Source organism: Platalea leucorodia (assembly GCF_965183815.1).
Source record: "Platalea leucorodia genome assembly, chromosome: 3".
NCBI classification, from domain to species: Eukaryota; Metazoa; Chordata; class Aves; order Pelecaniformes; family Threskiornithidae; genus Platalea; species Platalea leucorodia.
Window position 1 is genome coordinate 105,558,105 of NC_138825.1, and position 6,000 is coordinate 105,564,104.

Sequence of the window (6,000 nt, forward strand, 5' to 3'; positions counted from 1 at the left end):
TCCCTACAGCATCTGTGTTCTTCGCTAATGGTTTTGGAGGTCTCATTTTATGCTTCTTCCCCTCTTTCTTCTCCCCTCCCTCCCCCTAGTCCATCTCTCTTTATCCTTCTCTCCTTTTTATTAGGAATAACATCTAAGTCTGCACATTGCTAAATTCCTCCAAATGTCAGCAGCTGAACACTGACATAGACCTACAGCTTGCAATCAGGCAATTTCTCTGGCTCACTTCGTAAGAATGGAGCTGGACAAGATTATATATGATGTATACATTTGAATGCAAATAGCACGTTCCACATTTACACAAATTTAATGAATGTCTTCTTCTCCATTTGGAATAGTTGATTCAGAAATAATCAAACAAGAAAATGGTTCACCTATCTCTAATAGACTCAATGAATCAAAATAAAAAATTCAGTCATTTTTTTCCTCCAGAAAGGAGCTGAAAAATCCCCCACATCCTGTCTGAACTCTTCTTCTTCTCTCTGCCAAGTATTTAGACACCATAAATGGGGGAAATGGGGAAAATAGAACACAGACATCATTTAATTTGCACCTGCTGGCAACCCCCAACTATATAATCGGTAGGCATAAAAATACTTACTGCAGCAGTCACAGAAGCAATAGAAGTTACAGTTATTTTCATATCTAAGTGTGCTTGAGTTGTACAGCAGTTGGTATGTAGCAAAACCTGATAGGTTTCCTCTTCAAAGAGTTTAGTTCAAAATTTTCAAAACTAAATTTTACATTAGCAAGCTCCTCCCTTCTCTTACGTCCAAATGAAGCCACTTTTGAAGGTGACTGGGATTTTAGATAAATGGCTTTCTTGATATTGATTATAAAGGCATATTTCACCCTCTTTAGACAAATGGTCAGAGTCTTACTGCCCAACTTCAGGCCATCACTTCAGGTAACACTGGCTTTGATATCCACTTGATACACTTCTGTACAAATCAAGAAGAGTTTGGTCATCAAAGGAATCTGGATCAAATTCTTAGATTACAAATAAAAGAAAAAAAAAGATAATCAGCACAGGATATTAGCACAGGAGCACACAAACTGGGCTGAGGCCATTATACCATGATTCCTTAGTCCAATTTTCAGGAAAGCTTGAAATAAATATGAAGGCCAAAGTCTGTCTGCAATCTGTTCACTAATTATAAACTTTCAAATTCTTGCTAGAAGAGGTGTATTATTAACTGTCTTACTCTAATGTACTTCTCCCATGTTCACAGATGAAAATGGAAATGAGATTTTAAATTTCATTTGAGCAGTTGCAGGTAACCACAAGTCACACTACAGTTCAACACAGTTGTCAAGTTCTCTATGCAATTACCCTTAGTGCAAACTGTGCCTGAAATATAAGTAATAGCAAGCCAAGGAACAAACCAGTTTATTTTAATGGCAGCTATTGGGGGAAAGGGGAATGGAGTCTCCAGAGCTGCCAGCAATCATATATGTTCTATTAAGAAGATATCAAAAATAAGCTATATTTTTCCTTCTACTTCTCTGAAATTAGTCTGTTAAATCAAACTCACAATCGCATATGCAGTCATTTTCACCCAATTTATAAAATTATAAAAAGGATTTTAAAACTTATTTTAAAAGAAATTGTTTTTCCTGTAATAAAAGAATGTAAAATTAAATCATCACTTTCTCCTCGTCCATGTTATCGTTCTCATCAATTGATTTGTTCTGGTCACAAATGTATTACTTTAACTCTCGTCCTGCACAATAGCAAGGCATCATTAGCAATACTCCTTCTGTCTACTCCTTTAGCTTACTCCCCTAGTCTCTGAAAAATAAGCATAAAGCAAGCATTTATCTGCAGTCAGAGCTACGCATAAGACTTACTGCTTAGCACCTTTGTGAATCAACAGGACCAGACTGCAGACTCCAGTATTAAACCCCTTTTCTTGCCAAAATTGTAACTTTATAATTAACAATAGAGACGCTTCAGAAGTTCATGAAAATACCTTTATAAGCAAGACCGGAGCGCAGTCTCTACAACAGCGATAGCTCCAGAAAGTTAACAGAATACACAAAATCTTCACATGAAAGCAGGTAATTTAAACAAAATATCCAAGTTGACACTCCCTAGAAGAGAACTTCAATGACAATAAATAGCAAACAAGACTTCTTTATATCATCCAATTTGTGTTTGCATTTCTCCAAATCATATCACAATATTAACTCATTAAGAAAAAAGTTTACCTGTGTTCCTGTCAGGTAAAATACAGCAATGCTTCTGCAGTATGCCAGGCAGAACCTGTTGCAACAGAGAAACAGACGTTAATGCACACGTATATTTTAATATATGAAAAAGAGCCGATGACTGCTGGAGTGCACATCTGATCAAGCTTTGTGCTCTCATACTGCACCCAAATCAGCTATCATGCAATGCAAATGTGAACCCTGCTCATTAGGAGCTGCACAGAGACGCATCTTACAAGATTAGCTGCTTACTACCTGCCTGTAAAGCTAGTTTCACCCTCTCCCATAAGCTACAATACTAAAAAACTGAGTAAAAGAACATAAGAACATAATTAATCGTGCTCAACTTAGAAAGACAGGATGCTATCAGTCAATGACGCTGCTGTTCCTGATTTTGCATATGTGGCCCTGGGGCTATGAGATCTAGCTTTTCATAAATCACTCAGAACCAAATTCCAAAGCACAGCATTTCCCTCCACACACACCCAGTTTCAGCAGACAACACAAAACCCCAGAAGCTTGAGTAGAAAACTCAAGGGAACAGGGACAGAAAAGATCCCAAGCTTGTGGTTCACCATGTCCACCATGCTGAGATGCCACTGGCAGCCAGCAAGAAACGCTGCAGAAGCCTCCCACCACCACCGGCCCGTTCTCGCAGGCCCACTCCACATGTTTTATGCATTGAAGTCACCTGTTTTGGTGCAGACAACCAGCTTTGGTGCTCGTACCAGCAGCAACCTGTACTTGGAGCACCCAAGATCGTATTTTACTCTGACTTTTAAATCTATAATTGACACCCTGTACAATGCTATCGGCATCTGTAAAACTGTACCTTAAAGTTTAATGGCTTTTCCTTTCCTATTTCTGAGAAAAAGCCAATTAAAAATCATTCTCTGAGATGGCCTCTCTAAATCTTCCCTTGGGGTTCAATGTGCACCCTTTAAAGTCTGAAATTAAAAAAAAAAAAATCCAGTTAGTTTCTAGAGACATAACCACTGTCTTGAAATGCTGGGCGTCTAACCGCCAAGAAGACCCCAAGCTCCACCACAGCTTGCATTAAGTTTTGAAATTCAGGAATGAAAATACTTTAGGGACTAGAGATATTTATATTTTTCACAAAGACTGCTATTCATGTTTGGCTAAGGTTAATAACTAGGGATGAGACCGCCAAGAGTCAGACATGTACTGCCCCTGCAGCAGCACCGTACGTCCCATCCCTCCCTGCGGGACTTTTCCAATATATGCTCCAGTAACCCCCGCGGGATGAACACCTCGGCTTGCGTGTCCTCCAGCACAACAAATTAACGTCTTAAGAAACTTGCTGCACCATGCTTCTTCCTAAATGCACACATGCAGAGGCAGGGCCTTTGCAAAACTGTGCTTTTATTGCCATTTTAAGCTGAAAAGTCAGTCTGTGGTCAGAAAGCTGCCCTGGACAAACAGCAGTGGGTAGAACTGTCAGGAATAAGAACAGTTCTCCTCTCAACTCCTCTGAACCCTACTGAAAGCAAAGCATTTAAATGTAAGCTCTTACAAAACAAAAACCAAAAAAACTTATTCTGGCATAATTCTAAAGTTAAGTTAGTGGATAAAATGGAAAACAAATCGGGTTTCAGCGGTGGATGCTAGGCACAGGGTAATCGAGTTAGCTCTCCAGAGATACGTCTCAGCAAATCACCCCAACAGCTTATCAAGGAACCGCTTTGTTGCAAATACAATTTATGGTCACGTTTGGGGCTTTATCGCATTACTGTACATACACCTTGACTTGCTAAGTAGCTTATTTTTCTCAAATTTCTTCTAGCTCACTCTTTCACTCACACATGTACACCGACTTTTGTCCTGGTGTAGGTCTGTAACTGCCAGTGCTTCTGGAGGCTGCCAGACCACTTCTTCCTTCCCTAGACATGACACAGGACCTCACGGGTCACCCACGGCCACTCTTGAAAGTCCACAAAATTTGAGGGAAGAAGGAAAACCTATGTTAGATTCACAGCCACTTACTTCCAAGATGTGGGCCAGTCTTTTACTTCACTCTGTTGCAACCCCGTTTAAGCAGCTTCCACCACCCTGAAGTTAAGGTACCTGACATTACGGCTCCCTGCCTGTAGAAACACCCTCACCAGGAGGCAGGCCACACTGGGGGACACGTGTGGACATCTCGTACTTCTGAATTTCTGCATGCTCAGCTATACCAGCTAAGTACCGTCCTTTCTCATCTCTTTTGGTCTACACAAGACCTTTCAATAAGTAAATGGCTTCCTTAAGTAGAAATCTTTCTCCCTTGAAGTAGTCTCAAAACTACTTCAGGGAGGACTATTTGAGGGAAGAAAGTAGGACTTGAACCAAAGTATCAGCTTGCCTTATCCCAATTCACAGGCAGCAGGCAGCTTGTGTTTTAAGAAGAATCAATAGCATGAATAACAATCTTCTGAAAACGACACTCGTCATTCTACAGTGTTTCTTAAATTTTAAAATAAAAAAATCCAATAATTCTTAGGCGTACAACATCATACATACAAACTACAGCATCTTCCTTATGGCCACAGATATAAATAACAGCACAGTCTTATAGGCATCGAAAGCATAAAAATTAGAAGCAGAGAACAAAGAAATCCTAAAATGAACAGAGACAGCCTTTCAAAGCAGTGTAACACAAAGACAAAATTTTAAAAAAACAGTCTTACTCAGACATAAAGTAACATTTAGTTCCTAGTGAATCTGTCACATTTTCTTCCCCACATTCATGAACCATGGAGAAGCATTATGAATTTATTATGAGCATCCAGTTAATCAAATTAAGAGTGAAATTAAAAGAAGAGACAGAAAAAAACAGGTCTGGAGTAGCAAGACAATTTCAATGGGGAAAAAAAAGCTCCAGAACATAATTTTTCCTTCCTGGTAGACTGGATATAGATAAGAGAATAGTCATACTGAAAAGCACAAGCTGGAAAACCATTTATTTGTCCCTTCCCTTCACTCTCTTAAGTGTTTAGTGGGCAAGCAGCATGGCAGAGGCTAAAACAATGCTTCCCTCTCCTTAGCCCTTTAACATGTTTACCCTGCACAAAGCCAGTTTCTGGCTGGTAGGAGTTTGATATCAGCCTCCCACTTACTTATCTACGGTATACAGATTTTTACACTGTACCCATCTCCATGGTATCCAAGAGCCTCTTCACACTGCTCTCCTCCCACTTTCTCCCCACTCCGTTTCTCTCCTCCCTGCGGAAAATGACAGGAGAATTCCTCAGCAAAACTGTCACCTCTACATCTCTTCTTTCTCCTGCTGCTTTCCTTTCATTCATTGGCATGCTGTAATCCCCAGTTTATTCCTTAAAATGCCTTATGTCTCAGAGTTTTTTCTTTAATTTCACAGATAATCCCTAGATTAAATTTTTTAAATTTTTTTTTTGTGGTTTGAAACTTTACCTACACAGGCAATTTGAATGAGAATCTTCACCCAAATCAGACCTGCAGCGATTTCTGCTGTAGAAATCAAAACATGGGAGCAACTGCAGGGATTCACACGTGGGGAAAAAACAGAGAGAACAGAATATTGTTTTAGAACATTCTTCTTTCTCCTCAGCAAAAGAGAAACAGGTTTCAACTATATTAAACTGATGATTTAACCTTCAGTTGTTTTATAAGCTCTCAGCTGGGAGCTAAGGCATTTCAATACTAAATTAAAACTGGACGCACAGATGCAGAAACAGAATAAATAATACAGCAGGTGGTATGTCCTTAACATGGAGGTGCTTCCCTAGCAGTAGCCAAATTAGCTCTGGTCCA

General features: G+C 39.6%; 1 protein-coding gene across 1 annotated transcript in view; it reads right to left on the bottom strand.

The window, feature by feature from the left end:
• The window catches only part of DLGAP2 (DLG associated protein 2), a gene marked incomplete at its 3' end in the record, with an annotated part of 398,367 nt that extends 396,107 nt beyond the window's left edge, over positions 1–2,260 (bottom strand). The window contains exon 1 of the mRNA XM_082305420.1: positions 2,212–2,260. The remainder of the gene's footprint in view (positions 1–2,211) is intronic.
• Between the last annotated feature and the right edge of the window lie 3,740 nt (positions 2,261–6,000).